The following is a 23,705-nucleotide window of genomic DNA, read 5'->3' as shown; positions in this document are numbered from 1 at the left end:
TTTATTCAGAACAGAAGTGCTTGGCCAGCGCGTGCTGCCAGTTCCGCCCGTAGCGCTCCACATATTGTAAACATTATCCACACACAGGAGGGGCCCCGGCATCTGTGGGGACGGGCAGTTTAACGGGTTATAAACGGTCCTGTTCCCAAGCATCCTTCTGTTGACACACAAAAAAGTGTCTCTCTCTCTCTCCCCTCACTGTGTAAATAGAGCCCACAGACGTTCCTCAACTCACTGCCCTGAAGCACGTGGCCTTCTCAGTGCCAGGAAAAACATGCCCGCGCAGGAAAATAAGCCACCCTGAAACGTGGCAAAGCCAACGGTTCAGGGCCGGGTGGTCCCTGGTTGCCACACACGAGTTTGGTGCGTGGCCTTTGCCCGCCAAAATCCACACTCCAGTCACGCTGAGTCAGGAAGGAGGAAGGTGCTAGGCCATGGCCCGTTGCTCAGGAGGCTGGAGCCTCCATGGCTGCCACGGAGCTGCCTGTCAAGCCAGCCACCACCTCAGCCCCGAACCCAGGCCAGCAGCTGGCCAGCTGTAGACCAGCAAGCAAGAGTCACCAGGGTGGAGGAGCAGTTTTCATCTTAAAAGGGGGCACCGCCCAGATGCCCAGGAAAGTGCAACTCGACGTGGAAGGGTGCAGGGTTCCTTCAGGCAAATTCGTATGGACGGAGCAGATGACGTTTCTCTTGTTTCCATCTGTACCACAGCACACATGCATGCCAACGGCCCGCCTTTTCAGGGCTGGGATGGTCAGAGGTCCCCCCGCAAAGGGAAGCCGAGAACCAAAGCGAGACTGAGACCACCTGCCCCAGGCCTGCACCGTGGGAATTCGGCGGTAGAGCCGACCTAGAAGCCATATCGCGAGTCCATTCTCTTTTTGCCAAGCCCCATTTTCTGTGAGTCACAGAATTGAGGAGAAAACATCTGCCACCCGCCGCCTCTGGGACCCGCTCACCTCAGGTGGTCCTGTCCCTCCTTCCCTCTCTCTTCGGACCTTGGAACCAGCAAGCTTGCTCTGATCACACACTTGCTGTGCCCTAGGCCTGGAGTGCCCCTCCCCAGCTTCTGTGGCTGGCCTCAGCTCAAAAGTTGCCTCCTCCAAGAAGCCTTCCCTGACCTGCCCAGAGTTAATTCTCTGCAGAGAACACTCTGATATTTTCTTGTTTACACGTGTGTGTGTTTAATCTGTCTCCTCCCAATAAAATTTAAATATAAGGAGAGTAGGAACTGGGCAGTGCTTAACAAAGATGGTTCGATGACCGACATAATTTCATTTTTAATTGCGGAAAGCCCAGAGTTGGGGGAGATATTGAATACTTGTGGAAATATTGTTAAACCGTATGTTCTGAATAATGCAGGAGTTTCCCTCAGGTGGCTCACAAGGTCCCTGCACCCTGAGCCAGCACCTCCAATGTAAACGAGATGCTTCACGCTCACAGACTCTGTGAGGCCTAACAGTGAAAGAAGGATACAACACTTTCCTGGTCCCTTAAGAAGAAAATGGGATTTTCTGAGAATAACCTCTTCTGCTTTCCTTCTCACTCACAGAAGGAAAGCTCAGGAGATGGGGTCGATAGCACCCACCCCTCCCTCTCCCTCCCATAATTGTTTCCCTCCCTTCTTCCTCTCTCATCCTGAGTATTTGTCATTCTCTGCTGGTGGCAAATTGCTTTTCATCTTTGAAAACCAAGAATGGTTGGTAACCAAGACAGCCTGGGAGTTTTCTTTTTTTATACAAGCGGGGGGTGGTGTTTAGAGATAGAAAGACTATTGATCACTTCCCCCAATAACAGCGTCATTGAAATTCAATTGACTAAGCATTTGTGGGCAGCCCGTGAGGCCAGTACTTCACCAGTCATCCTGATGATGCAGAGACAGGTCCTGCCTTGGAGGAGCTCTCACGTCAGTAAGAAAGATGATTGCGACTCAACAAATGTTTTCTTAATCACTTACTAAATACTAGACACTGGTGGCCCACAGTGAATGAGGAATGGGCCTGCCCTCAAGCGGTTGAGTGGAGAAGGAGAGAGTCCTGATAATTTCTATGCTCTGTTTGAGGTCCTGTGGAGGAGAAGAGCAGGTGAGGGGAAAGGGCCGCAGGTGCCTAGGGAGCAGACCTGGAAGTTAAGCTAAGCATCAGGGGGAGGTGGGAGTGCACCAGGTCAAGGTAGGGTTGGGGAAGGGGGCTAGTTAGCCAGAATGGGCTTCAGGCAGAGGGACAGCAGGGGCAGAGGCGGCCGGTGCTTGCTGGGTCCAAGGACTGAAAGGAGGCTCGCATGGCTGGAGGAGGGAGGGAGGTGGCCTTGCAGAGACAGGCAGGGAAAGCACGGAGGGCGGGTTTTGCAGAATGGTCAGTGGTCTGTTGCAACAAAAAGATAGGGCAAGTGTGAGGGGGGGCACTGAGAGAGCCTAGACTTTATCGTGTGAGCAGCAAGGCCAGGCGGAAGTGGGGAGAGGGCAGTGGGGAGATCAATCTGGAGGCTGTTGCCAAGGTGAGAAACAGATGACAAGGGGGAGGGAGTGGGGGATTGACAACTACCATGATAGTAGTGTGGTCTTTCCACTCCCCTCACCCGTCACCACATGAAGCCCGCACTTCAAACACTCTCTCAGACCCCCATCTTTCCTCCACTCCGCCCCCACTGCTTCGCTGCTCCCCGCTGGAGATGGTGTCAGAAAAGAAGAGCTTCTAGAGAAGATCTACATTCAGGTATGGGGAGACAAGTGGGTCTGAGAAGTCGGAACAGCTCATCCTGAAAGCAGATGTCCATGAGGTACCTCCGCGACCCAAAAGATTCCCACCCACTCCTGTGTTCACGCATGCGCACGGATGACCGCTTTATCTAAATTTCCAGCAACGGGAAATCAACTGGGAGAACAACACCCTCTTCAAGAAAGTCCATCCTGATTTACACCTGGGAAAGTGGGGACCCTCGGGCACTGGGAAACACAGTCGATTGTGGAACACTTTCTCTGTGAGAAAGTGCATGCCCTGCTCCAATCAGCTGGTTTACAGCCCTGTGGTGCACGGATGCATTGCGGCACCTGGATTTGCTTGGTTTGGTGCGAGGCAGCAGGGGGTGAAGGAGGAGGGGTACAGGGCTGAGCAGCCGCGGAGCCTGGGTTCTCTTCCAGGCTCTACTGCTGCGTGGGTTCCTTCCTTCTCTGGGCCTCAGTTTTCCAATCTGGAAAACAGGGGGTTGAGCGGCCGACACTGAGGTACCTATGGCCTCTGATCTCTCCTCCCTAGGTGTGTGTGTGTGTCAGTCACTGGTTACCGGACCAGGACTGGGGAACGCCTTCCACCTCCTGCCCGGGAGCCAGGCCTTCCCGTTAACTCCATCTGTCTCTTAACACTGTGCTGAAAAGGAGCGAACGCCAGGCACAGCTGCTAGCCAGCACGTAGCTCACTCACAGGGTGGCGTGTGCATCTGATGGGCAAAAGCCCCTTCCCAGCCGGCCTCCCCCAGCTGGGCCTAGGCAAGGTTCCAGTGGCTGCTGGTGGGCAGCCGCCCACCCAAAAGCGCTCTGGTCTATTCTACCCCCTCACGCCTTTCTAACTGGGCCTTGGATGGCTTTCAGGTTTCAGGCATGCTCACTGCCAAGGCCTCCACCCAGCCTGTAACCTGAGGAAGGTGCCAAAGGCCTGTGCCAGGGGGGCCAGCACCACCGACCACAGGCAGGCCGGGGAGCACAGCCTGGGCCTGGATAGGCCACTGGGGAGGGGAAAGAGCGGGGAGGGTGCCAGGGCTTTCCCTGTGTTTCCAGAGGCAGCTGTGGAACCTGGGCTGGAAGGGAGCGGAGCAAGGCAGGAAACAGCGGTGGGGAAACAAGTCACCTGGTCAGAGAAATAAGGAGGGTTAAGGGGAAGGAAGTCGAGCCAGCGCTGCAGCAGGACAGAAGGCAAGAGAAGGACCACCTCCTGCCTCCACATAGTGGGAGAAGCGGGGCCTGGGAGGGCGGGCAGGGCGCTGACCCCCTGAGGAAGCACTGGCCCCAGGCCCGGCTGGGCTGGCTGCAGTTCTCCTTGGCTCAAACACCCTTGGAAACAAATCTCGTTCCTCACGTCTTCTACTTGGCTAACAATGGAGTCGTTGGCTTGAATCCTTTTTTTTTTTTTCTTTTTAACCTTGCTCCCTCTTTTTCTCTGCTGCTTACACACACACAAAAAAAGTTTGAACCAAGACATAGTGCAAATGCTTTCACTTCTGAAAATTTCTTTAAGAAAACAGTGGTGCTCACAATGAAACGGCAGCGACCCCAGTGTTTGCTCAGCACTTTCGTGTGTGTAAAATCCTCTCGTGGATATTCGCTACGGTGCCGAGCTGCAAACAAGGCAGGTGTTACCCTCCCCAGGCCCAGGGGGAGAAGGGGCTGCCCAGGTCACAGACAGGTCAGGTAAGGACCCAGGGACCCGGATTCTGCCATCGAAGATCCTGGGGCACATTCCCCTGCGGCGCCTCCAGGCCACAACAGCACCCAACGGGAAGGAAGCCCAGCTGCCCACACGTCAAACTTCCCTCTAACTTTCTGCCCTGGGTAACCTCACTTAACGACAACTGGGTGGCACGCGGATACAATCAGAGCTGAGGAACTGCCTCACCGGTCCCCACGGGGACAAATCTTCTCTCCCTCCCGGACCGAAAAGGAAGGGTAGTGAGTGCCTCTACATGTCTCGTGCTCCAGCATCTGCCAATGTGATCTCGTTTTCAACACAACAGCAACCTTGCAGAGTGGATATTAACGTTACCCCTCTTATAGGTAAGAAAAGTGAAGACTGGCGAGGCACCACACAAGGAAATATGCAGCCAGGATTCAAACTCAGGTCTCTCTTGCCTCTGAGGCCCACACTCTCTTACTACCCCTGTGCTGCCACCTCCTGAACGCACGTGGCCTCTGTGCAGAGTTTCCCCTGCAGAGGGGACAGCCACAAGGCACGCAGTGAGCGTGGGTAGATGGCTCAAGGCGGTTCTGAACAAATCCCTTCTGGGGCCCTCAGGCAGAGCCCATGCCCGCCAAGGGGACTGGACTCACTGCGGGAGCTCTGAGGTCCTTCTCTAAGTCTAACAGCTCTGGGACAGATAGAAAAAATAGACTCAACTCTAAAACTCCTTCACTGAGTCCCTTCCACAGCCTCACGCAGAGCAAGGGACCAGGGCGGGCTTATGCCGTACTTTTCCTTGTCCTCACTGGGCTTCTAACAGGAAGCGAAGGGACCATGAGAACAACACAGTCGCTTCTTCTGACCTCCTGTTGCTGTAGGTGAAAACAGGATATGGAAAGGTGGAGGGCCTACAATCACTACAACTCAGAGGGTTGGAGTCCGCGGGGTCCTCAGCAAACTCTTCTCCACGGGCAAGCGCAGGGTATCCCGTAACCCATCTTCCTGCCTGGTTGAGGAGCCCCTGGAGGAGAGGCCCCTTTAAAGCACAACTGACAGTGTGGTTCCCTCACAGCCTCCTGGGCACAGGGGCATGGGCCTCACCACATAGGGACATATACTCCAGGGGCTGGGTTGGGGGTTATGCGGTCTCACCTCTGAGGCCTGGGCGGGCTGGGGGCAGAGTTTGGGGACCCGCATGTTGGGGCTCCTCTCAGTAATTTCGATTCCACACTCAGTGGAACCTACCACTGCCATTCACTGTGCGGGGCTGGGAAAGACTTAGCGTGTTGAAGCCCAGCCTCCAAGGGGCTCTCAGGCCACTGGGGCAGCCGGACCCGCTTTGGTCTAAGCAGAAGTCAAGGGGGCTAGGCGCGGTACGGGTTCTGGCAGAAGGAGCCTCGGGGAAGGCCACACAGAGGAGATGACACTGCGAAGGGTCTTGATGGGTGGAGCCGGAAGGGAGAGAGCAGAGCTGGTTGTATAAGAAGAGCGAAGCGAAGCACAGACCCAGCCCTAGCCAGGCCCCACCCCAGCTGGGGGCTCACCTAGCTTCTCCGAGGCTATTCCCTCATCCGTGGGTCGGAGGAAGCAATTCTCGGATCCTGGGAAATACCGTCCGTGCACACACCCCTCACACACTCGCCATCCAGACCCTTTCTCCCCAGCCACTCCTCCCTCAAACATACCCTCTCAGAAACTGGACACTCACAGAACAGAAATAAAACATAGAACATAAATGCTGGGATGGCCCTTGGTCATCCATCAGTGTATCCTGACATTCTGCAAATACGTCAGAGGCCCAGCCATGTTGCATGACTTGCCCAGGGTGGCAGAGCCAGGATGAGAAGGTCCATGTCAATCACGGCCCTGATCACACATTTGTGACACCTTTAGATCATCTTCTTTTTGGGGAGAGAGGGTCAACGTGTCCCACTCCATCCCCTCCCTGGCCCTTGGAGTCAGATCGGGCCCTTGCTGTTCTCTCCCACTCATAGCAGCTTCATGCATCCACCCTGTCCTGGTCTCTGTTGCTGCCATGTGTCCAAGTCAGGATTTATGGGGTTAGTCCCCAGCTGTGGAAGTCAGTATCAAATTAATGGAACAGTTCCACATCCAGACCAGAGGCCCTGAGGCCTGTCTCACTCATGGGGCCCTGTCTGTCCTCATTGGGCGCCTGAGGGCTTCCTTCCTGGAGGCCCATGTGGAGGACCGGACAGGCGAGGGCTTGTTAAGGGAGCCAAGGAGTCTGGGCGGCTGTCGAGGGGGAAGTGTGCATGTGATAGAGGACACCAGGGATAGGGCCTGTGTGAACAATGATTGCTCCCTTGACTGACATCTCACAAGACCCCAAATGTCAGCGGTAGAAGCCATCATGCCTGCGGCAGCAGGGAAAACAAGGGTGGCAGGAGGGTGGCAGGCGACGCAGATGACACCCCGGGTGTTATTTCCAGGCTGTCGCTGAGTCTGTCTGTCACGTGGGGGAGAACAGCTGTTAGGGCTGGGGGTTCCTGCCTGGGCCCCGTGTCAAACTTCCGGTCCTCTCTGCAGGCTTTGTTTGGATTCCGATCACATCTCCCACTGGGCCTCTGCTGGTGCACAGAGCCGGCAGAGCCAGTGGGGCTCTTCCTCAGGGGGCAGGCGGTTAGGAGAACTGCCTGGGGAGAATTCAGACATCCTAGGCCTCAAAGCAGAGCTACAAAGCCAGGAGCTGGCTGCTGCTCTGTGGCCCCGGCCTCCCTCAGAGGGCACTCAGGGTGTGAAAATAAACAGACATCTGCAGACATGCTTGCAGCCCGCGGCACTCTCTAAGCCCCCTCCAGCTCGCGTCTCCTCTCTGATTGACACTTCAGCCTGGCTGAGTTCGATGGGACTCAGGGGCAGGAGCCCCTACTTACAGGGGAAGGAACCAAGCCTGCAAGGCTGTGGGTCCAGGCCCACGCTGGGAGGGAAGGCGCTCACGTTTGGGACAGAATCTAGGCGGTACGGAGAGACCCCTACCTGCAGCAAATATTACAGAATCTCAGAGCTGAAAAGGACTTCCTTGGAACCCCCCATGTTACGGCTGGGGCCACTGAGGCTCAGGGCAGGGACCTTCTTGCCCTCTGAGGGAAGCAAGGGACATCATGTGGACCCCAGGAAGACCGGGGATGGTTTCCTCTACTTGGAGGAAGCAGCGAATCGGAAGCACTGGAGAACTGGCCCTTTAGACAGAGTGGAAGGATGCGATGAGAGGACCGTATGGGAGCATCGGCCTCAAAGTCCACAGTGGTCCCTGCTGCAGACCTCCCACTGTGTCACCTGTCCCTAATGTAAAGTGCCCACAAAGCCAACCCACAGAGGCCAACGGTGAACTCTCAGCCCTTACTGTGGCTGATAACTACCAGCTCCTCCCTTAGAAACCAGTCTCTAGGCTTCCATCAGAAAGCCAATGGACCAACGTTGGAGAACGGCATCCTGGCGTCTTCTGACGTCCTGCTCCTATAGGTGAAAGCAGGTCACAAGAAGAGATAAAGATGTATGGCGAGGAGAACACTGGGGTGGCAGGAAGAGCCAGTCCAGCTGAGGGCTCAGGCTCAGGGAACCGAAGGTTGCTTCTGACTGTCTCTGTGAAGTTTGCTAATCAAGTGGTTATGAAGAGCTGCACACTGTCAACAGCAGGCGGGAGCAGAGCAGTAGTTCACAGATTGTACTGGGCACCAAATTGTCTCGGGAGCTTGTAAAAATGCAGATTCCTCGGCCCCTCCTCCAGATTCAGGAGGACTGTCGGCCACGCGGTCTCCGGGAGCACCGACCAGCCCTCAGTGGAGGCGGGGAGAGTGCCAAGACTCCAAGCCCCGCCACACAGTGTGGTCCAGTGAGTGAGCCAGGCGGAGCGGGCCTGGCTGGAAGAGGGGCTGGGGCGGGGCCGGGGGTCAGAAGCTGGGCTACCCTGCAAGGAGCGCGGAGGAGCGGAAGGCAAGGGGGCAAGGCGGGCAAACGGGAGGGTGGTCTGGGAGAGCGCCAAGCACAGTGGGCTCTGCGTTCCCAACCGCACAGGGCCTGGGGCACAAAGGACACTTGCTGAGTGAGGAAGACAAAACTCTAAATAGTGTGCACGGGCCATTACAGCTGTGCAAAGAACACTAACAGAGAGAATATAGAGACATGTAAAATAGCACGTCTCCTGACCATCAGGTTCCTTTTCTTTCCATAAACTTTGCTTAAGTTCATAATAAAAAAAAAATAAACACAGGCAAATTACACTTACTTCACACAGTCATTTCTGGGTGGTAAGTTCTGTATTAAATTCAAAATTCATAGGCATGGGTTGGGCTTCCCACATCAGCCAAATGTGAGCCCTAGGAAGGGGGGCAGAGGTAGGGGCTGTTATACTCTCAAACGGCGCCAGAGGTGATCCTCTGTCCCCACCAAACCCTAGGCCACTGGGGCATCCCCTGCTGTGGCCACACCACTCAGAACATAAAGACCTGAGCTCACAGGCTGGCAGGGCTTTGCCAGGTTCAATTCTTCCCGTCCGTTAGTGGGAAACGGGAGCAAAAGGAAGCCTGATGTAGTGGAAAGAACACTAGACAAGAAGTCAAAATATTTAAGTTCGTTTCAAGAACCAACTCGTCATTTGTGAAAACGGGTCGGTGACTTCCCCAGCAGGGCCTCAGTTCTCCCAGCTGCACAGTGAGAGAGAGCAATGTGACACAGTGACCCCAGGGTAGGGGTTTCACACACCAGACGCAATCTCCTGGTTTCTCCACGGTTTCACGGTGGGTCAGGAATCTGGCCTCATGGTCCCTCCCAAGGCTGCAGTCAAGATGCCCACCAGGGCAGCAGTCAGTAGAGGCTCGGCTGAGGGAAGAGTTGCTTCCAGGCTGGCTCCCACGGCAGCTGGTGGCCTCAGAAGACCATTTCCAAGTTCACCCACACAACTGCTGTCAGGCCTCGGTTTCTCAGTCTGTGGGCCTCTCCTCTGATTGCCTCACACCCTAGCAGCTGACTTTCCTCAGAGCAAGTGATTCAAGAGACAGGGATGGAGACAGAGACAGATGGAGAACCCAAGACAGAAGCGACCATCTTTTTATAACCTAATCTTGGGAGTGACAGCCATCAGTTCTGCCATATTCTACTCTCTAGTGGGCTGGTCACTAAGTCCAGTCCACACTCAGGAAGAGGTAACTGAGCTCTGCCTCTTGAGGGGAGTCATATCAGAGAACTGTGGACACAGCTTCAGAACTACCATAGGGAGTTAGATCCAACGATCCCTACAGTTTCTGGGGCGGTGACTCTGGTCCCCCACCACCCCGTTCCCCACTCCCCACCGCAGAGCATCAGGCATGTTGGACATAAGAGGATCAGAGGTGTCTGCTGACCTTTCTCCTGGTGGGCTGTGTTCTCAGGAGAGAGGACCCTCAGAGGGATGCACAGGTCAGGAGGGCTATGAGCCTTGTCAGTGAACACAGTGCCTTAGCACAGCTGCTGAAAGATGCTGTTGGCCAGTGGACAGAGCACCTGCTGTGTGCTCCCATAACGCCGCTGCCAGGTGCGGGTAATGCAGGATGTCTGACCCCCTTGATGGTCTGGAACCCGGTGGCTGAGTGTGGAATCCTCCCCAGCCCACAGCAGGGACAGGCTGGCAGGGACTCGCCAGGTTTCCCTCATTCCTCCAAAGGAATGGGAAGGAGAGATGATGCAGCATAGGGATGAACCAGGAGGAACAGAGTCAATGCCCTCCTACAGACCAGGAAAAGAAGGGAGTAGACACTCATTCAGAATCAAATTGTCTCTTTTTTTTTTTTTTTTTTTGCGGTACGCGGGCCTCTCACTGTTGTGGCCTCTCCCGTTGCGGAGCACAGGCTCCGGACGCGCAGGCTCAGCGGCCATGGCTCACGGGCCCAACCGCTCCGCGGCATGTGGGATCTTCCCGGATCGGGGCACAAACCCGTGTTCCCTGCATCGGCAGGCAGACTCCCAACCACTGTGCCACCAGGGAAGCCCCAGAGTCAAATTCTCTTAAAGGGCCTCGTTGTAGTGTGAGGTCAATAGCCTAAGCTTAGCGGGTTTGAATATTGGTTCTATCATTACTAACGTCTCCAGGCTGGTTTCCTTATCTACAAAATTGGTATAAGATAGTCTATACCATAGCGCTGTGAAAATTAAATGAGATAATCAATTAAGGCCCTTAGAACAGTGACTAGGACATAATTAGTCCTCATAAATAACATATGCTTATCAATATTAGGATTACAAAAGACATCAGAGTTCACCCAGTTCAACGGCACGCCGGGCATGGGAATCGCTCCCCAATTCACTACGACAGATGACAGAGGGTTCTTGGGGCACTACTTGAATATGTTGAGAGCCTGGGAGCTGACTACCTGCCCTGGACATCTGCTGACCCGCAGACGAAGAGCTGGCACCAGACCTAGAGCCACCCGTAGAGCACAGTGCCGACCCACAGGTGGACAGCTTGGACCAGACCTGGGGCCATAATCAGCCCCTCTGTGGCTGCCCCCTGCACCTCCATCCCTTTTGCGTCCCAACAGCAAACAGTAGTTTTGAATTTTAAATAGCCCCTAACAAACAGCCCCCTATCAAAGAAAAAATAAAAGTATACACCCCGGGCTTCCCTGGTGGCGCAGTGGTTGAGAGTCCGCCTGCCGATGCAGGGGACACGGGTTCGTGCCCCGGTCTGGGAAGATCCTACATGCCGCGGAGCCGCTGGGCCTGTGGGCCATGGCCGCTGAGCCTGCGCGTCCGGAGCCTGTGCTCCGCAATGGGAGAGGCCACAACAGTGAGAGGCCCACGTACCGCAGAAAAAAAAAAAAAAAGTATACACCCCAATTTAACTTAGTGTAAAGCCCTCATGGGCAATCCTGAAAACATTTGACTTAACCTTACTTATGTCTTGTTTCCTTTTGGAGCTAAATCATAATTGAAGCATTTAGTCTAAAAACCTGTGTGCTAAGGTGATGGGTAAGGAAGATGTTTATCCGTAAGGCTAGCTAAAACAGTTCACACTGGAAGTGTGTGTGTGGGTATTTGGGAGGGGTTGCGTTGTATGTGTAGTTATAACTGAAAGGGTGTATGTCTGTATGAGTACATGGCAGTGAGTGGCATGGGTTCTTATGTGCATGTGTGTGTATGTGTATGTGTGTGGGAAGGGGAATGCATACCTTTGGGTGTGGGTGTGGGTGTGGTGAGGACCACCTTGGTGCTCTCTGGCCAGGATACAACATTTTCCGACTGCAAAGCAAGCACAAATTTGGGGGCACATTTCTCTTCCCAGTTTTCCCACTCTCCTCAGGAAGCTGCAAAGGTTGGCCAGGATTTGAGATTTTTCTCATTGAAGCCTCTGGAGACACATTCCAATGGTGAACACAGAACACAAACCAAAGAAATAAAATCACACCTCGTGCCTCAAAGGCACAAGGGAGGAGGGTATTGAAAACCTCAAGGGAAGATACGAAGGCTCGAAATTCTGCAAACCCACACCCTTTGGGAAGAGAGGAGGCGCAGCTTCTCCCCCAGCCCAAATTCCCAGTCTGAATTTTTAAAATCAGCTTTATAAGCAAACATCTGCCACTCCCCGTCTTCTGAAGGAAGGGTGAAGATCGGGATAAGGCATCTTTGTGTTTTCATTAGGTATTTTAGCAAATGCAATGAGGACATTCAGATTCGATTTCCCTGTTTTGTACACACACAGAAGTCTGTGCTAAGAGGATTACTTTCCTGGAGCCACATCCTTCCGAAAGGCCCCGGTCAAAGGAGACTCTTGTTAAACAGCATTTTCTCTAATTCCTCTGGCTTTCTTCCTGGCCTCAGCGTGCAGACATCTCGCCTGCTCCTAAATCCACCCACCTCACAGACGTCAGGATAAAGGTGGTCCGGCCACTGCATTCTCCTCCCGCCCCTGGTTCCCTAATAAAGCTGAAGATGAACATTAGCGCTTGGTTCCGCAGCAGCCGAAAGGGAAAGCGGGCAGCCTCGTCCGGCCCCTGAAACCCCCTCGACGCCCCCACAGAAAAATGTAGCCTTTTCGCCTCTGCTCCAGTGAATGGCTCTTCGAGGGTTTTCATTAGGGCTGGGTCTGCTGGTGCAGAAAGCCTCACAGATGTTGACATTTTTTTCATCCCTGGGTTAAGATGTCTTCCATAAGCTTTTATTCCCCATTTGTTACTTCTTTATTATCTGGGAGGTTTGGCCTCCTCCCTCTTCTCATTTCTCTGAAGAGAGCAGCGGTAGCTGGGCCTGTCATTATCTCGGCCCTTTTCTCTGGCCTCTAGAGGCGGCCAGGGCCTCGGGCCCCATTGTGGGGGACAGCGGGGAGCTGAGGCAGGCCGGTCACTCCTCAGACCCTTTTGTGCGGCAGCCCCTCCTCCCCGCAGCTTGGCTCTGGGATGTGAAAGGTCAGAGGCGCGCCAAGCTTCCATACCTGAGCTTTTGTTGGGGGCTGGAGGCAAATGATTCCAGAAGCAATTTCTTGGAAAGCAGCCTAGAGACTCTCTTCTCCCTGTTACTGTGCACCCTGTACCACACCCCTTGGGGTTGGGGGTGAGGGCACAGGAAGGGGGGATTCGCTTAGATCATCTGTTCCCAAAATGCCCTGAGAAAAAACTTTCTACCCAGAGAATGGCTCAGACATGAATTTGACTGGAAGCCTGAAGCCTCTGAGATGCTGAGAAAAATATTTTGCGATAGAGTTTTCCATTGGTTTTTTTTGTTTTTGTTTTTGTTTTTTGCGGTACATGGGCCTCTCACTGTTGTGGCCTCTCCCGTTGCGGAGCACAGGCTCCGGACGCGCAGGCTCAGCGGCCATGGCTCACGGGCCCAGCCGCTCCGCGGCATGTGGGATCCTCCCGGACCGGGGCACGAACCCGTGTCTCCTGCATCGGCAGGCGGACTCTCAACCACTGCGCCACCAGGGAAGCCCGTGTTCCATTGGTTTTGACTATCCTTTGTCCCTAGTCCTGGCAGCCTGGAGCCAACCTGCAACCTCAGTTTCCTCATCTGTCAAATGGGAATAATACATTTTCCTGTGCCCATTTCATACAGTTACTCTGGCTATTCCATGGATCTAATGAGGTCATATAGAAATCATTTTTCCAGATTATAGGATTGTATACAGTATCTTGCTCTGCAGTGGCTGTGTGGACCCTGACTTGAATATAAGCCATCACAAGATGCAGACTAATTTTTCTTAAAATTATAGACCAGAAATGCAGACAGATTTAAGGGCCTTGAGGCATCTGATTCCAAGCACTTTCCAGGCTTGATGCCCTGAGGGTGAGGGGACGTCTCAGGGCAGGACAGGTCTCTGATGGCGGCAAATCCTCTGAGGCCTGATGCTGTACTCCTTAGAAGGCAGCTTTGCGAGGCTGGCTGGAGAAATGTGATGTGTGCTTCTATGCAGGGAAAGATGAAAACGGGCCCAGGGTTGCTCACTGAGCACCAGCTTAATAAGAGCCAATTACGTACGACATGACTGGAATACACCAACAGGAACCTCAGCTGCCTTGTGGAAAGAAGGGGGACTCTAGGCTGCCCAAGCCTTGCCCCAAGTGTTGGGTCTTCTCTGGACATCACATTTTAAGGAAGCTATGTAGGTCCAGGACCCTGCTCAAGGAAAGGAGGTCAGAACCATGAGAGGACTAGAAATCCCACACTTCAAAGACTGGTTGGAGGACCTGAGGCTGCATCCCCTACTGATAGTTCAGTGACATTTGTAGGAAAGGGGGATTGGGCTCGTTCTGTGTGGCCGTGAGGGTTGGGACTGGAACTAGGAGTGAAAGCTGAAATGAAGACGTTTTGAGCATATCAAAGGAAAATATTTCAAACGGTCATCAGAACCATCTAAAGTGGAGTGGGCTACTTTATGAGGTAGTGAGCATTCTATCACTGAGGGTAATCCAGCAGAGTGGGATTTGGGGAGAAGATTCATCCCTGGGGCATTATTTAGGGCTCACTGTGTCAGGCCTGGCAAGCTCTTTCCAATCCTGAAATCCCTGAAATGTTTCCATTCTTCAAATTTGTTAAGAAATGTACCATTCCTTTTCTGGTGATTAAGTTAAATACAGTCAACTTGCACTTCCCATAATGCTTGAGTAATATCATACCCAATGAACAAAAGTGAAAAAAAGCAGATAGAATACGATGCAGAGTCTATACTCTGCAGAGCAAATTCCCGTATTTGCAGCTTTTAGTTGAGACCACGTGCAGTTGGTACAGCATGCAGGGTGGTGTAGGGAGGGAGGAGGGTAGGTGCTGGTGGACAAAAATTTTTTTTCTGGCCTTGAAGCCAATGAAACCGTGATAGTGAAGAGAACAGGGTAAAGCTTTAAAGGGAAAGAAGCAGAAGGAAGATCCCAAAAGTCATCTGTCCACATCTCTGTCTAAACCTTGAACTATACATACACAGAGAAGATGCAAAGCAGCTGAGCTATTGGAGAAAGATCTGAACTGATATCGTCATTGCTGCTTAAGAAACAGAGTTTACAGTTTGAATTCAACCAAGATAACTGCCTGATAAAACAAAAGAATTAACATCCATCAGAGAAAATTACTAAACTCCAGAATCTATACAACTTCACACACATAATGTCCAGAATATTATCCAAAATTACTTAACACACACAGAACCAGGAAAATAGAACACATCATCAAGCTCAAAGAACATCCATCAACTGGGACAAATGTAAGATGACACAGATGTTGTAATTAGCAGACAAGAAATTGTTTGCATGTATTATAACTATCTTCAATGAATAAAAGAAAACATGCTCACAATGAAAGAATACATAAGAAACCTCAACAAAGAAATGAAAATAAAAAATGGAAATTCTAGAATTGAAAAATACAATATCTAAAAAATTTTTTAAATCACTAGGTGAATTAAACAACAGGATGGAGGTGGCAGAGAAAAGAGAAGTAAACTTGAAGGTGAAACATAGAAATTATCCAATTTAAAGAACAAAAAGAAAAAAGAGTGAGACTATAAATATAACCTAGCAGAGCCTCAATACATGTAGTCATAAAAGAAGAAGACAGGGAGAATGGGCCAGAAAAAATAATGGAAGAAATCAACAGCCAAATTTTTCTCAAATATTGTGAAAGACATAAATTTATAGGCTCAGGATGTTCAATGAATGACAAACAGTATGTTTCGTTATGTCTATAAACAAAATCTCATTAAGTCACACCATAGTCAAATGTTAAAAGAGAAAATCTTGAAAGAAGCAGGAGAAAATGTCATATTATATGCAGGAGAACAGCAATCCAATTAAGAACTGATATCTCATCAGAAATTATGAAGTCCAGAAGAGAGGAGAACAACATTCTAAGTGCTAAAATTGAAAACACAAAGAAATCCTGTCAACCCAGTATGCATGATCCAGTAAAAATCTTCAAGAATCAAAGAGAAATAATTTTCAGATAAAAGAAAACTAAGCACATTTTTTACCAACAGAGTTGCACTACAGGAAATGCTAAGGAAGTTTTCCAGACTGAAAAAAAAATGATACCAAATAGGAACTCAAATCCTCAGAAAGGAAACATTAGAAATGGAAAATATCTGGATAAATACAAAACTCTACTTTTTTTCCTCTTAATTTCTTTACAATATATGTGACTGTTTAAAACAAAACTGTATCACTGCCTTGTTGGTTTATAACATATGTAGAGGTAATACACGTAATAACTAAGGCATAAGGAATAGAAGGGTATGAAATTATAAGGTTGCAAATTTTCTCCATTTTGTGTGAAGCACTAACTATAATAGACCGTGAAAAGTTAAGGATACATTACAGGGCTTCCCTGGTGGTGCAGTGGTTAAGAATCCGCCTGCCAATGCAAGGGACACGGGGTCGAGCCCTGGTCCGGGAGGGTCCCACGTGCCTCGGAGCAGCTGGGCCCATGCGCCACAACTACTGAGCCTGAGCTCTAGAGCTTTCGAGCCACGGCTGCTGAGGCCCGCGTGCCTGGAGCCCGTGCTCCGCAACAGGAGAAGCCACCACAATGAGAAGCCCACGCACAGCAACGAAGACCCAATGCAGCCATAAATTAATTAATTAATTAATTTTTTTTAAAAAGGGAAATCTCTTTTTAAAAAAAGGATACATTACATACAGTTCTTAGAGAGACCATGGGAAAAAAATTTAAGAATTATAGCTAAAAGTCAATATATAAATTAAAATGGAATTCTAAAGTTATCCAAATAATCCAATAAAAGGCAGGCAAGGAGGAAAACAACCCAGTAGGGGCAAGGAGAAAACAAAGTCATAGGCCCAACCCTAACCATATTAATAATTACATTAAGAATTAATGGACAAAACAATCTAAGTAAAAGGCATAGTTGGTCACATTGGATGAAAATAAAAGCAAGACCCAACTATATGCTGTTTATAAAAATATATACATACTTTAAATATAAAGACAAAGATAGGCTGAAAGTAAATGGATGGTTGAAAAGAATACATATGCCATGCAAACAATAACCATAAGAAAGTGTGAGGAGTCTATTAATATCAGATAAAACAGATATCAAAGCAACTATAGTCCAATAAAAAATTAATTAAAAAATAGATATTGAGACAAAGAAATTAAAGAAATAAAAAGAGACATTTCATGATGATGAAGGATCAATTTGACAAGAAGACTTGAAAATCTTAAGTATACATGTACCTCATAATAAAACTTCAAAATATGCGTGGTAGGGCTTCCCTGGTGGCGTAGTGGTTGAGAGTCCGCCTGCCGATGCAGGGGACGCGGGTTCATGCCCCGGTCCAGGAAGATCCCACATGCCACGGAGCGGTTGGTCCCGTGAGCCATGGCCGCTGGGCCTGTGTGTCCGGAACCTGTGCTCCGCAACGGGAGAGGCCACAACAGTGAGAGGCCCGCGTACCGCAAAAAAAAAAAAAAAAAAAAAAAAAAAATGCATGGTAAAAATTAACAGAATCAAAGGGAGAAATAGATAATTCCATGATCATAGTTGGAGGTTTTAACATCCACTCTCAGCAAGAGATAGAACAATTAGATAAATATAATCAACAAAGACATAGAAAATCTGAACAATTTCAACCACTCTGACCTGATATCTGTAAAATGCTATATCCAACAACTGCAAGAATACATATTCAAGTCTACATGGGGATCATTAGGAATCATGATATGCTGAGACACAAACAAGTCTCTGCAAATTTTAAAAGACTGAAATTATACAAGCTGTGTTCTCCGACCACAGAGGGTTTAATTAGAAACCAATAACAAGATATCTAGGAAAATGCCAAATATTTGAAAATTAAATGACACATTTTATTTTTATTTATTTATTTGCGGTACGCGGGCCTCTCACTGTTGTGGCCTCTCCCTTTGCGGAGCACAGGCTCCGGACGCGCAGGCTCAGTGGCCATGGCTCACGGACCCAGCCGCTCCGGGGCATGTGGGATCTTCCCGGACCGGGGCACGAACCCGTGTCCCCTGCCTCAGCAGGCGGACTCTCAACCACTGTGCCACCGGGGAAGCCCTAAATGACACATTTTAAAAGAATCCATAGGTCAAAAAATAAATCACAAGGGAAATATAAAAGTTTTAAAGAAATGAAAATTAAAATAGACTATATTAAAATAAGTGGCATGCACTAAATTAGTGCTTACAGAAAATGAATAGTTTTAAATGCTTATATTAGAAAAGAATAAATACCTAAAATCAGTAAGCTAGGTTTCTTATAAATTATAAAAGAAGAGCAGTGAAACCCAGATTAAGTACAGTTGACCCCTGAACAATGTGGGGGCTAGGAGTACCAATCCCCCTGCAGCAGACAATCCACACATACCTTTTAGTAGCCCCCCCCCCCAATATATATTCAGTTCCTCCATATCTGTGGTTCTGCAACCACAGAATCAACCAATCCAGGTTCATGCAGCACTGCAGTATTCACTAGTGAAAAATACACACATATAAATGGACCCACACAGTACAAACCTGTGCTGTTCATAGGTCAGCTGTCTAAGGAAGGAAATAATAAAGATAAGAGCAAAAATCAATAAAATACAAAATGGACAAACAATTGAGAAAAATCAATGAAATGAAAACTGGTTTTCTAAAGAGATCAATAAAATTAACTCCTAGCTAAGCTGATAAAGAAACAAAGAGAGGGACGTCCCTGGTGGTCCAGTGGGTAGGACTCCAACGCGGGGGTGGGGAGGGCAGGTTTGATCCCTGGTCGGGGAACTAGATCCCGCATGTATGCCACAGCTGAGAGTTTGCATGCCGCAGCAAAGATCCTGCCTGCCGCAACTGAGACCCCGTGCAGCCAAAATAAATAATAATAATAAAAAAGAAACAAAGAGAAGATATAAATGGTCAGTATCAGAAAAAAAAAGAGGTAACATTAGTACAGACATCAAAAGGCTAACGGGGTTTATTATCAATAACTTTATGCCAATGTATTTGACAAGTTAGATAAACTGCATAAATTCATTGTAAGACAGAAATTACCAAAACTGACTCAAAAGAAAGTAAAAAATTTGAATAGCCTCATATCACTGAAAGAAATTGAACTTGTAAATAAAAACTTTTCCCTTAGAAAATTTCAGACCCAGACAGCTTCACTGGTATATTTTCCAAGTATTTAAAAAAGAAAAAATTCCAATCCTACATAAACTTCAGAAAATGGAGGAAGAGAGAATACATTTCAATCTATTTTAGGAGACCAGTATTACCTTGACACCAAAACCAGGCAAAGAAATGTGATCTCTTCGAAGAAAGAGAAAGAAAGAAAACTGCAGACCAATATCCCTCGTGAACACAGGCACAAAAACCAAAATTTTAGATACAAAATCTAACGACATATTTTAAAGGATAATACTTCACAACCATGTAGATTTAACACAGGAGTGCAATACTGGTTTAAATTAAAAATTCAGTCAATGTAATGTACCATATTACTAAAGTAAATGAGAAAAACATTTGATCATGTCAATAAATGTAGAAAAAGTATTTGACAAAATTCATGTTTTAAAAAACTCTCCAAAAAATAGGAATAGAGGTGAACCTCCTCAACTTGGTAAGAAAGATTTTTTTTTTTTTTTTTTTTAACCTACAGCTAACATGATACTTAATGTTGAGAGACTGAATACTTTTCTTCTAAGACCCGGAACAATGCAAAAATGTCCACTCTCACCACTGCTATCCAGCATAGTACTGGAAGGTCTAGTCAGGGCAATGAGGCAAGAAAAGGAAATAAAAGGCATACAGATTGAAAAGGAAAAAACAGAAGTCTCCTTCTCTGCAAATGACATGATTGTATATTATTACAAAGTCTAAGAAATCTACAAAAAAAAATTCTTAGAAGTAATAAGTGAAATCAGCAAGATTGTAGGATACAAGATAAACATTCAAAAATCAATTGTATTTCTGTATACTAGCAATGAGGACAGAGACACTGAAATTTAAAATATAAAACCATTTATAATCACTAAAAAAACCCCTTAGGTGTACGTCTAACAAAACATGTACAACACTTACATGCTGAAAATTTCAAAATGCTGATGAAAGAAATCAAAGAAAATCTAAGTAAATGGAGAGATATACTACACTCATGGATAGGAAGACTCAACATAAAATATGTTAATTCTCCCCAAATCGATACACAGGTAAAATATATTTTCTATCAAAATCCCAGCAAGACAGTTGGTTGTTTGGCCTGAGGCGACCCAACACTGGAGCCTACCCGGCTCCTTGGTGGAGCTAATGGTGGACTCTGGGAGGGCTCATGCCAAGGAGTACTTCCCAGAACTTCTGCTGCCAGTGTCCTTGTCCCCACGATGAGCCACAGCCACCTCATGCCTCTGCAGGAGACCCTCCAACACTAGCAGACTGATAAACATCTGATGAAGCAGATGAACCAGGTGGACACGAGTTACTACCACACAGAACAAAAGACCCTTCCCTGCAACATCATGGGAGGACATGAAGACGGGGTCCTTTGAGGGGAAAAGCCAAAACCTACCAAAGAGGAAACAACTTGAAGCCAATAGTCTGTCCCTTAAAAATGATGCACCCCAAGCAAAACACAAAAAGAATAAAAAGAAAAAGGAATATTTAAATGAAGATGTGAATGGATTCATGGAATATCTAAGACAAACTCACAGATGGTTCACAATGGGGAGATGATAGCAACAGACAGTCAGGACGTCAGGGAAGAAATTGCAGTTGCTTTAAAGAAAGACAGTCGCCAGGAAGGAAGACGATTAAAAAGACAAGCAGCAAAGAAAAATGCAATGGTATGTTTCCATTGTAGAAAACCTGGCCATGGGATTGCAGATTGCCCAGCTGCCCTTGAGAATCAAGAAACAGGCAATGGAATATGTTACCGGTGTGGATGCACAGAGCATGAAATAACCAAGTGCAAGGCTAAAGTAGACCTAGCTTTTGGTGAATTTCCTTTTGTAAAATGTTTTGTTTGTGGGGAAATGGGACATCTGTGCAGATCTTGTCCTGATGATCCCAAAGGACTCTATGCTGATGGTGGCTGCTGCAGACTTTGTGGCTCTGTGGAACGTTTTAAGAAAGATGGTCAGAATTCAGATCGAATGGTCACAGCTGGTCGCTGGGCAAAGGGAATGAGTGCGGACCGTGAAGAAATTTTGGATGTGCCTAAACCACAGAAACCCGAAACAAAGATACCTAAAGTTGTTAATTTTTGATGATTAGTACTATCGTCTGTTAGCACCTCATTGTTAAACATTCAGAACTGGGCCTACTTCAAAAGTTGGAGCTGGACTCTCCCTTGGAGTCCTATATTGTAGATATCAGTATAACCTAGGTGTGGTCAAACCAGTTCCTGAGTTCTGTCCATCAAGGCACACTTCTACCATAGTTTGGAGGAAATCACTGAAAAAAAGTATAATATGTTTAAAATGGATTTTCTAAAAGAATATATTTTTAACCAATAGAGCTTATGTGTAACTAAGTGGTTATATACCTGACTGTAACAATCATCTTTTTCTAAAAACAAAATTATGCATTAATATGAACTATCCCTAAACATAGGGTACCTGCTTTGCATTAGGAAATGAATTTTTGGTTATATTGTTTTCTTGGTTCAAAGTATCAATTTATTATCATATTAGAAATTAATTTATAATTGCCACAAAATCTGTATTTTTAAAATATTTAACAAAAACTTGCTATTTAAAAAAAAAAAAAAAATCCCAGCAAGACTTTTTGAAGACATGGACAAGCTTATTCTAAAATTTACATAGAAAAGCAAAGGAAGTGGAATAACTAAAACAATTTTGAAAAAGAATAAAGTGAGAGAAATTATTCTACCTGATCTTTAAGACTTATTATATGGCTACAGTAATCAAGAGGGATAGATCCATAGATCAGTGGAACAGAATACAGAACCCAGAAATAGGCCCACACAAGTAGGGCCAACTGATTTTTAACAAAGTTGCAAAAGCAATTCAATGGGAGAATAGTCTTTTTAACAAACGGTGCTACAGCAAATGGATATTCGAGGGTAAAAAAAATAAAGAACCTAAACTTCACACCTTTTACAATTAACTTTAAATGGACCATAGATTTAAATGTAAAACATAACACCATAAAACTTTTAGATAATAACACAGAAGAAAAATTTCAAGACCTAGGGCTTGGTAAAAAGTTCTTAGACCAAAAGCATCACCCGTAACATAAAAAATTGATAAATTGGACTTAATCAAAATTAAAAGCTTTTGCTCTGCAGAAGATCCTCTTAAAAGTATGAAAAGAGAAGCATAGACTGGGAGAAAACATTTGCAAACCACATATCTGGAAAAAGAACTTATATCTAGAATATATTTTAAAACTCTCAAAACTCCACAGTGAAAAAAACAAACAATCCAGTTAGGGAATGGGCAAAAGACATGAAGAGACATTGTACTAAAGAAGACTTAGGGATGCAAATAAGCATATGAAAAAATGTTAAACATCACTAGCCATTAGAGAGATGAAAAATAAGATCACGATGAACTATCACTATGTACCTATTAGACCTAAAATTTTCAAAATAGTCACAATACTGGCAAGGATGCAGAGAAACTGGATCTTTCATACATGTCTGGTGGGAATGTAAAATGTTAGAGCCACTCTAGAAAACAGATTGGCAGTTTCTTTAAAACCTAAACACACACTTACCATACCTCATAGCAACTGTACTTATAGGCATACATCCCAGGGAAATTAAAACCTACGTCAACACAAAAGCCTATACATGATTTTTCTTAGCCACTTTATTTGTAACATCCCAAAATTGAAAACAACCAAAATCTCTCTCAGTAGGTGAATGTTCAAACAAACAGTGGTGTATACATAATATAGAATACTGCTCAGCAATAAAAATGAATGATATGGGCTTCCCTGGTGGCGCAGTGCTTAAGAATCTGCCTGCCAATGCAGGGGACATGGGGTCGATCCCTGGTCCTGGAAGATCCCACATGCTGGAAGATCCCACATGCCGCAGAGCAACTAAGCCCGTGGGCCACAACTACTGAGCTGGCGCACCACAACTAATGAAACCTGCGCGCTCTAGGGCCCGAGTGCCGCTACTACTGAGCTCACATGCTGCAACTATTGAAGCCTACGCGCCTAGAGCCTGTGCTCTGCAACAAGAGAAGCCACCACAATGAGAAGCCCGCACACCGCAACAAAGAGTAGCCCCCACTGGCTGCAACTAGAGAAAGCCCATGCACAGCAACAAAGACCCAATGCAGCCATAAATAAATAAATAAATAAATAAATAAATAAATAAATAAATAAAAACAATGTTCTTAAAAAAAATGAATGATATGTTGATACATGCAACCATTTGGATTGATCTCAAGGGCATATGCTGAATGAAAAAAGCCAAGCTCAAAATGCCACATACTGTATGATTCCAGTTTACAACATTCTTGAAATAATAAAATTATTGTGATAGAAAACAGATTAGTGGTTGCCAAAGTTTAGGGATGGTGGGAGAGGGGGATGGGTGTGATTATAAAGCAGTAGGACAGGGAGATCTTTGTGGTGATGGACTATTTCTGTATCTCAATTGTGGTGGTTGTTACATGAATATATACATATGATAATGATACACACCCACTGTGCCAATGTCAAATTCCTGGTTTTAATATTGCACTATAACCACTGGGGGAAACTGGGTGAAGGGTACATGGGTCCTCTGTACTACCTTTGTAACTTCCTGTGAAGCTACATTATTTCAAAGTAAAAAGTTTAATAAAATAGCTATTGTATTTCTACATATAAGCAATGAACAACTGGGAAATTAAAAAAACAATTCCACTTACA

General features: G+C 47.2%; 1 pseudogene across 1 annotated transcript; it reads left to right on the top strand.

The window, feature by feature from the left end:
* Positions 1-20,342: 20,342 nt before the first annotated feature.
* LOC309961758 (zinc finger CCHC domain-containing protein 9-like) lies at positions 20,343-21,079 on the top strand (annotated as a pseudogene). The gene has a single exon. The product of its transcript is annotated as a zinc finger CCHC domain-containing protein 9-like (transcript).
* The last annotated feature ends 2,626 nt before the right edge of the window (positions 21,080-23,705 follow it).

The sequence above is a fragment of the Leucopleurus acutus genome (genome assembly GCF_964270905.1).
Source record: "Leucopleurus acutus genome assembly, chromosome: 5".
In the NCBI taxonomy this organism is placed as follows: Eukaryota; Metazoa; Chordata; class Mammalia; order Artiodactyla; family Delphinidae; genus Leucopleurus; species Leucopleurus acutus.
The sequence above is the reverse complement of the archived record's forward strand: the minus strand, read 5'-3'. Positions and strand labels throughout refer to the sequence as shown.